Genomic DNA, 9,705 nt, shown 5'->3' on the forward strand with positions numbered 1-9,705 from the left:
GATGAATGGATGAAAAGCAATGGTGACATTTCTTTGCTCCATTTCCACAAGGTTTTATCTGTCATAGAGCACCAAAGGAATACTGGAATGTTAGTTAAAGTGATGTTGCACAATGGGGAGGATTCTGCCTAAAGCAATTGTTTTAAGAGATAACATTCAGAGTAGTTACAACTTACTCTAGAAGGCAACTAGATTCTCACTTCAAAGACAGTGTTAACAGTGTAATTTTTTTTCACTGATCACTACCTGTTGTATAATTTGTCACAGATCAGAACTGGACAGTTTTACTACTGCAAACATACATCTTCATCCTTCATCTGCTGCTTGCAATGACAAAAGAAAATATCAACCCTGAATGAACATAAACAAAAGCTTTCCTGCCCCTCTTCCCCCCCCCAAAAAAAAGTTACAAAATGTAAACACCTCTAGACTACACACAACCCACCTTACCTCTATAGAACAAGCTCTTTCTATGCTGAACACACTGATGCAAAATCACTTGCTAATCAAAATGTTATACAATATCAAAGGTCAAAAGAATACATAAAAGATAAGGGATAGAATGTTATCCCTAGTATTATGGAGTCGGAATTCTGTCTTACACACCTCAGCAAGACACCACAAGGAAATATTTCAACTTTCACTGTTTTCAGTACTCCAGTTTTAGAAAAAACATTAATGCTACTCTAGTTACTTTCTGGCATTACAGTCTATCTAAACATGTTCTAGCTTAGCAAGTGCCTAATCATTGCTTTCAACCCACTGAAGAACTTACCTCATATAACCTAATGACCTGCAAGGGCACACTAGCAGAGTTGAGGTGAGGTGAAGAGGAATGGGGAAAGGTTAGGTATTCTGTTTAATCTCCATTCTAATTAATGTTTTATCTAGAAAAAAAAAAAGTCACTCTGACAGAAATAAATGGGAGTATTTGAAACCTGTTATAACAGAAACTTAGAAACAGGGCAGAAACCTGAACCAAGAGTTCCCCCCTTCCAAGTGGGTGTCCAAGCCTCTCAATTAGGAAGTCAATCCTTCAGTCTCACTCTTAGCCCAGAGAGCCTTGATTTGTTTTATATGAAGTGGAACAACAGAAAGTAAAAGCCTTCGTCCAGCTTCAGGCAGCATAAAGCAAGACAAGTCTACTGTCAAGAGCATGAAATGTTCTGTATGATAATCCACCCTGAAAATCAATTAAATTAGCCAGTGCTAAAGCACCTGGAGTACCTCTATGTCACATTTACTGTACAGGTGCCTGACTCAAGGGAAAGGATTAAGCTCTGGCCATCACAAACTAAACAATTAGACACAGTGATGCCCAAATTCTCATTTGAGCTGTATTAACTGCTGAAATGTTTACATTAGGTGTTTATGTTTAGCCGTGCAAAGATCCTAAATATTGATGCTTGACCACAGCAGAAAAAAATACACTCCAACATGCACCTAAGAAATCCAGCCACACAGGGGAAAGTGACAGTAAAGCCTCAAAGTGCTGAAGAGCCAGCAACCTATGAGGTAAAACATAAACCATGCAATGAAGGCAAAACACACAACCTTAAAAAAGGACAATAAAGCAAATCCAGACCTAGAACATTCTAACACTTTTTGTCAAGAGAAGCAGAGAATTACCATTACTTTATGACCAGGTAATGAAAGCACTACCCCCATAGCAGATAGGATATGAACATGACAAACTGTAGTGGTCTCTCTGATTAAATCACAATAAAATTTCACAGTTGTGATTCTGGGACAATTTTTCCCAGTGATCAGCCAGGAATTTGGTAATATTCTGTTCTGGAAAAAACCCTGAAGTACCAGGAAATGTCAGTGTTAAAGTTCCTTTAGTAATACTACTTCAATCCGTGCCCTCAAAAAAGTTTAATATAGACTACATAGCCAGAAGGCAAAAACCCCCCTCTACTCATGAGGAGATATGACTTACTGAGTCTGCAAATCTTTACACCACTATATAACTCAGTAACTCTTGTATCTAACTCACTGCTGTGTAATAGCTGGCGATAGCTAATTTTGAGTGAAACTGGGTGTTTTAAAGGACAAAGGAAAAGGAAAACAAACACTACAATGTGGAATCCTCTGCATTTGTCAGACTATTCACATAAAACATATTAAACTCCCCCTATGCCTAAAATGCACATCCATCCTACGAGTCTGGGCTCCACTGTACACGTCTATAGATTGTAGAGTAAGTGTATAAAGAGGAAAAGCAGCAAAGTGTGGGGGAAAATTACTCCCTCCTGCAGTTTAGCCTTTTGTTACCAAATCATCTGACACATAAAAAAAGACTGTTCATAGAAAACATACTTCAGTGTGCCTTTGACAGAGCAAGCGTGGACCTGAACTGAAGATGCCCACCACTGCTCTGTAGGATGACAACTTCTGTTGGGAAAAGGATGTTAAGGAACACCATTTCTATCTGGTTCTTGATTTCCTGTTTCTGAATGACATATGAGGCCAGTTGGGTGACAACGGCCCTTCCACTAAGGCGTGATGCCAGAAACAGGACAACATTACATGAGAGTCTCCATTTGCTCTTTTAAATACTTTTCAAACTGATGCTCTCCTAACCTAATTTGAGTAGAATTTAGAACTATATTTATAGCAGCTTCTTCACTCTAGAAACTGCCTTCACTTGCAGAAATTATCTTCTCTAGTAATTAAGTTGCATATTATAAGCTGCAGTACTGCCTCTGAGCAAAACAGTTTGGACTAAGCCTGCCTGGTTTTGATCCCAATTTCCTAATTATTATGGATCAACCTCTTCACTTGTGTTTCTGTCAAGTGTGAAGAGTTCATGAGAATTGGTTGTGTCAGTTCTTTTCACAGGGGAATTAAGCTGCATTCAAAATGCTGCAGGAGCTAACGCAGAGTCAGCAAGTGGGAGCACCCTTCTATCTGAGAGTCCTCTTAAATCAAGTTCTGAAGGAGGGATGTAACAGAAATAGCATTAGCCAGAAGTGAACACTTCATATCAAATACTCAAACCCCACCTCTGCCCAAATCCTGAGCCAATTGAAAATACACCAGCAGATTAGAAATTTTGGGGGGATTGTCTTCCACTTAGTGATCCTTGCAGAAATAGGACTGTGAGAATAAACCAGGAAAGGGAGTCAGTGCTCTGCAAAGCCACTCAGCTGCAACACGCACGTTCTGCAACCATTGGCCTCTCAGCTTCCCGCAGCTCGGGCTGTACAGCTGAGCCAGGGCCCATGTGACTGTCAACTTGCCCAGCTCCTGCTAAAATGGGTTCTCCCTGGCTATCTCCAGCACACATTCTGTTCCCACAGACAGAGCCTGTCATCACCAGCTGTACCACCTGCTTGGACTCCTGAGGCCCTTCTGCAACTCCTCCTATTACAAGCCATTTACTTGTTATAGCCTCATCCTGGCAGAGGGACAAGGTGAAGACGCTGCTTCTCTCTGGATTTGAAGAACATGATAGCCTTTCTCTGAGGCATCAGAAGGTGAATGATATCACCTCTCGGTCAGTTCCACCTCTCCCCGTGGGCAGAGCCCCAGTCATGCTCTAGGCTCTTACACCCATGTCTCCTCTGATCATCCTCCCTCTGAAGTATGAACAGCAGCCTTAACTGCAGGACTGCACAGCTGAGGAATGGAGAGAACTGTACCAGGCTGTGCTGTCTGATGCAACCCACAGAGCTACATGCTCCCATTTATTCCATAGATGTCATGAAAACCTATCACAAGCTGCACCCCACTTATTGCTGCTTTGCTTGGAGATATTTGGGCTGCACTTGAGAAGAGCTGTGGATTTTCTGGCAGAGAAGACATTAGCTACAGCTGGCAGAGCTCCCCAGCTACAAGTAGCTTTTCCCACTGCCTGGATTAGGAGCTGAAGATGTGAAAGTCAGCAAGAACGTAATGGAGAAGGTAGTGGCCACAGCTAAAAGGTGCTCATCTTGACAGGCCACCCCTGATGTGAAGTTGCCTTTTGTAGTTACAGACAACTGAAAGGCCCAGGCAGTATTGCAGGAGCTTACAAGATGCCTGTGCTGATCAGTCACTGACCCTTGTCATTCCACATTCCATCTCAGCATGGTGCAGTCTCAAATGCTTAAGCAGGAGGCAAAAGCAATCTTGTCAACTGTGGAACAACTTGTCCCAAAGGGGAATTATGCTGGAACAGGTCAGAAGCTCCAGGAGATATGAAAGAGTCTGATGTGTGTGTACAGCAGTGGCATGTATGGCCCACAGTTTTGAAAACCTAGCACTGAACAAGACTTTTGTAAAGGGCTCATGTCCCAAAACCTCAATGGTCTAGGCAAAGCCAGGTTTGAGGAGTTAAATACACATTTAATGAAATTGCAAGTAAGTTTACCTGATACATTTGGCTGTTAAACAGCAAAAGCAGAGCCTCACATGAAAAGCAAGTTTTATTGTTGCTTTTGCCATTCTCTCATTTTGACCTGGGCAGGGCTAGATAGTCTGCTCTTCAAGGGGAGGATTGTGGTTAAAAAGGAAGAGAAAGGCCTGCACTGTAAGGCAATACTCTCTCCCTATTATGGATTGATTCTTCCACAACCAGGGTGAAAGTGGAAAATGGCCTGGAGGAATTTCCTAGAACAAGCCATTACCAAAAAAAGAGATCTGAGCTTCATTGCCCAGAGGAAAGGAGAAACTCCTTCATTCAATGAGGCTAGAAGGCAGTAAAGGGAAGAATCCATTTCAAGGAATAGCACCATAGATTTCAATACATTTTCCTTACTTAAAAATATCCCAAACAGTCCTGCCTCTCTCCAAAGAGTTAAGCTGCTTTATCTTCTCCTTTACAGCCAAACAATATTTATCTTGTGTATAACATGGAGCTGATGTAGCTTCATGTTCTAGTTAACTAGTTCAAAGGAGTTTAGACATTTCTTAAACAATCCTGGTGCAAAAGCAATTTCATTTCTAACATATCTCTTGGTTCTTATTTTCTGTTGCCCTTGTTAGGCTCTGTAAACTCCTGAATAAGCCCCCAACTTTATATTTTTTTTGGTAATTGGCTTGGCTGCACTTTCATGCAAATCAGCTACTGAGTATCAGCTTTAGCAATACATATGTCTTGACTTCTCAGAGTTAACCAGAGGCAGTTTAGTCTCATCAAGTTATCTGTCCAATGCATAAATGACATGAACCTCACAGGATGATAGCTAAAGCAGATTTGCTGTCTGTGCTCACAGAGCAAAGCAGGCTACTACTTTTCTACCACAAGAGAATAAAGCAGAAATGCTATTATATTTGGAGGAAGACTCCTGGGAACAGCTATATGAGCCAGAAACTTCCTAGTCAGCAATGTGCTTTAAAACACAAGCCTGACTGAGTGGAATTACTTATGTGCTTAAAATTACATACACACTGAAGTAATTGCCAAACTGGGGCCAATGGCTATATCTGACACAGTGAGCAAAACTATCCCTAACCTATCCGTACTCCAGTATGTACCAGTGTTTCGACTGTTGAACCTGTACAAAGACGTGTACCATTAATATGTAACTAAAGTCCTTGACTGAAAGGCTGAGGGACCTAGTGCTAAACATTAAACTAGACATTTTTCGACCTGGGTATAGATCATAGAATGGTAGGGTTGGAAGGGACCTTTAGAGATCATCTAGTCCAACCCTCCTGCAGAAGCAGGGTCACCCAGATCAGGTCACATAGGAACACGTCCAGGTGGGTCTTGAAGACCTCCAAGGAAGGAGCCTCCACAACCCCTCTGGGCAGCCTGTGCCAGGGCTCCCTCACTCTCACAGTGAAATAGTTTTTTCTTATGTTTAAGTGGAACTTTTTGTGTTGCAGCTTCATCCCATTACCCCTTGTCCTGTTGCTAGATACAATAGAAAAAAGGGATGTCCCAACCTCCTGACACCCAGCCTTTAGATATTTATAAATGTTAATAACATCATATATGTGTATTTGCAGTACATCAAAGCCAGATGTAACCTGTAAAGAGCTGGGCAGCAATTCTTTCATATTTTCTGGACAGCTTTGCCCATGCTTTCAAAACATACTCTGACGACACCCGGGACAAGTAGATTCCAAATCCAACTCCTGAATAAGGACATGAACCTCAGACTGAAGTGAATTCTTGGTTTGTTATTTGTTGAGCCTTTCATTTGCATTTGCTCCTGACTGAGGTAGTGACACCTCATCAAAATAGTTTCTGACAGTATTATACACATCACTTAACATGCCTGCCACATAATTCAGGGCTGAGCACCACAGCACAGGAAATTAGCCCTTCAGTTCCATTTGTGACACACAGAAGAGAGAGCTGTTAATTCAGCAGTTCATTTCCGAGAAAAATCTGCCCCTTTTCAAATCAGTTGGGTAGGCGAAAATTCAGGCTTGGCAGATCAAGCAGACAGACTGCAGGCAGAGAGACTGCACATAGAGTCAGGATGTTCCCTGGCATAATCCTATTTATGAACAGTAAACATGAATTCCTCCTTCTGTCAGCAGAGGAGAAATAAGTGAAACACAGGGACAGTGTCTGAGGTCACACTTGCAAATGCTTTTGAAGGTGAAATTGTTGGTGTGGAAAACCTTTGGTACTGCCTTAATCAAATTTCACTGTATGGCCAAACTGAAAAAAAAATATTAAAGTACATAATTAAAAATTAAAGTCCAAAACTGTTCCTGAAAACTCCTATTCAACTGCTGCATAACCTTGCAAGACTAAGTTGTGTAAAGCTGCTTTTGCACAGACCCAGAATTGCCTGTCCTGACAAAGCAGAGCAGGTCAGTACACAGTATGTGCCTCAACAGTACCAAAATCCAAACAGTAAGTGTTTTTGTAGACCTCCATTGCATACTGTCAGTTCACAACAACAAACCAGAAGCTGCATTCTCCACCTTTTCTTACAATTCATAAGAAGAGCTTCAGTTGTATTGACATGTTTTTTGCAAAAAAAAAGAAATTAAAAAAAAAAAAGAAACAGAAAAAGATGACAAGGACACACAGGGTGTGAATTCCAAGTGACATTCCCACATGCAAAAGGAAGACAAGATCTCAGATGTGCTGCTGTCCACACCAGCTTCGGTTAGCTGGAGTCCATTGCCAAGAATGAAAGCATCTAACTGCCCCTGTCCAGTCCAAAGGTGCCCATTGTCAGTTTTTATGTGCTGTTATTACTGGAAAGGCTTGTGGAATAAATTCTCCTTCAATTACTGCATCATGTATGAGGCCTCTCCATTTCTTAGCCTGATCATAGTCATCTGGCCAGGGGTCTCTGAGCACCTGTGGGGGTGAAACTTTAATCTCTGGTTTAGTTAGTTCGTTAATCCGTTCCAACGGTTGATTAGCTGTTGCTTTTGGCTTTTCCATCAGTTCCTCCAAATGGGCCAAAGTCTGTTTCATATCTTCTCCGTGTCGTATTAATTCTTCCTTTAACAATTGTCTTTGTTGATCTTCCCCTTCACTAGATGTTGGGGGTGATGATGGAAGAGGAATACACTCGGGTTGATGAGCTCAGGGGCAATGGCAGATCCATAGTGTCAAGGACAAAGCGTACCTTTCATTCTCTGCCAGGTACTCCTTCAGACATAGCAGCAGGATGGGATGGGGCAGGATGGTGAAGGGTGGGTGGGAGGGGAGGAGAAGCAATGCGCATATTCGGCTCCTGGAACGGTGCTCTAGGGGGTTCTGGGGGAGGTGGGCTCACATCCATGCTCTCCTCTTCTAGAGGTGGAGCCGAGGGTATTACAACATTATCCCTCCCCCAAAGAGTCTCTTAGTATTTTCTTCTAGAGGTGGAGCCGATGGCACTATAAAGTCACCACCTCCAAAGAACCTTTTAGCATCTACTGGGAACACAGATGGTACAGCATTTTCTGCTTTCATGGCAGCAGCGGCAGCACGCTCAGCTTCTAGCTGGTGTATAATGGATGATACCAATTTACACAAGCCAATAGCATTATTCAACGTATCTCCTAGATTTTCCCAACGTCCCTTTTCATATACTTCTTGGGGGGAGATGAAGAGACCTACTCCCTGTCCCCATCTTACAAGTCTTAACAAATCCTCTCTTTCATAATTGAATCCTTTCTCAGCAAGGATATGCTGGAGGGTGTCTATAGGATTTTCCTCATTTTCCCATTGTACCGGTTTACTCGGGTCACTTGCCTTTTCAAATAGGAATCCAAGTGCTTTTCTGCCGAGGGTTCTTAATCCAACAAACTCAGCTGATCATGTCAGGGTCACCAAATGTAGTAGTGGTGCAAGCAATGTTCATTCAAAGACGTAGAGAATCTAGGTAATGAGCATGCAGAGACATACACAGGCAACACAGTACAACCAACAGAGTTGACTCAAAGCCACCCTTCCTTTCCTGGCTACTTCCTTATATGCTGCTTCTGCCCATGTGATCACCCAGGGCCCAATTGATTAACTTGCAGCACCTCTTTCTGATAATTGGAAGTAGCTTGCCAGCTGCATTAACTTGTCCCTACCATCTCTATTCAAGCTGGCTGGTCCAAGCTACCTTAGTGCCTACACCTTGACACTGTGCAGGTTCAGGATTCTCCATCTATCTAACATGTATCTAATAGCTTACAGAGATTTAGGAGATGTTGCCCTCTCACATGTGTACACTGTAGGCAAACAGACATGAGTTTGCTTTGAGGATCAGGAGCTCTAATGACCTAGCACTATTTCTCAAACAATTAAAATTACAAGAGAATGCATGTTAGTGAACTAGAAGGTGAATTAGAACAGTCCATACCAACAGAGTCCCTAAACCTCATGACAGAAATATTTTCTCTGATTAGAGAGGACAATTTGGCAGCCACAAATCTTCTGAGTAAAAATACACACCTCATAACTTTCATGATGCATCTGTGGAATAATCAGTAACACTATGTTAAAACCTTCTTGTACACCAAACATGGGGTGAAGCAGACTGTATATACCTGTACGTAACTGTGCCCTTCTATGATTACATCAGTCACTCTGTTAATTAAAATAATTTTGTTAGGACTTCCTTTAGCTTTTAAAACAAAGAAGTTAAAGGCCAGAGTAATTCCAGCAGTGACGATCTTCACAGGTCCTCCTCATCAGAGCCTGGCACCAAATCAATGAGAAGGAATTTCCAACTGCACTTACCTTCCTCACCTGTGAGATCAGGCTGACTCAATCAGTGCCTGTTTCACTTGCTGTGCCTTCTGCTGCAGAGCATAGTTAAGTATCCAGGGAGTGGAAACTTTTTAGTTCCACCCATCTCAGCTCTTGAAGCCCAGAGTTCCACCCATCTCACCTCTTGGCCTAATTACTACAGTCAAGTTCAAGAAACAAAAAAAGTAGATCAACTGGCAGAACTGAGATGACAAGAACTTCCAGAGAGGAAAAGGTTTTAAAATTAAGAGATGCCTGGTCTGACTACAGCTTAATTTGCCCCTCTCACTGTGCGGTGAGGCCAACTGCTCTTTGGAGGATGGCCTTTGTGGCAGGACTTGTACATGGCCTGCTCTTTATGCTGACTGGGACTCTTGGGTGCTATTGTGATAAAAATAATTAAAAATAAAATACAGGAAGGAATGGAAGATTATAATTCTTCAAAGTAAAGCCTGTTTGTTTGTTTTACACCATTAACACATTGTCAAGCTCCTCTCCCTTGAGACACTGGATGGTTAAATGAGTTCTGCTTAGGGCAGGGAGTTTTTCAATTTTTACTAAATCCCTCCTGGGCT

Source organism: Colius striatus, chromosome 8 (assembly GCF_028858725.1).
Source record: "Colius striatus isolate bColStr4 chromosome 8, bColStr4.1.hap1, whole genome shotgun sequence".
NCBI lineage: Eukaryota > Metazoa > Chordata > Aves > Coliiformes > Coliidae > Colius > Colius striatus.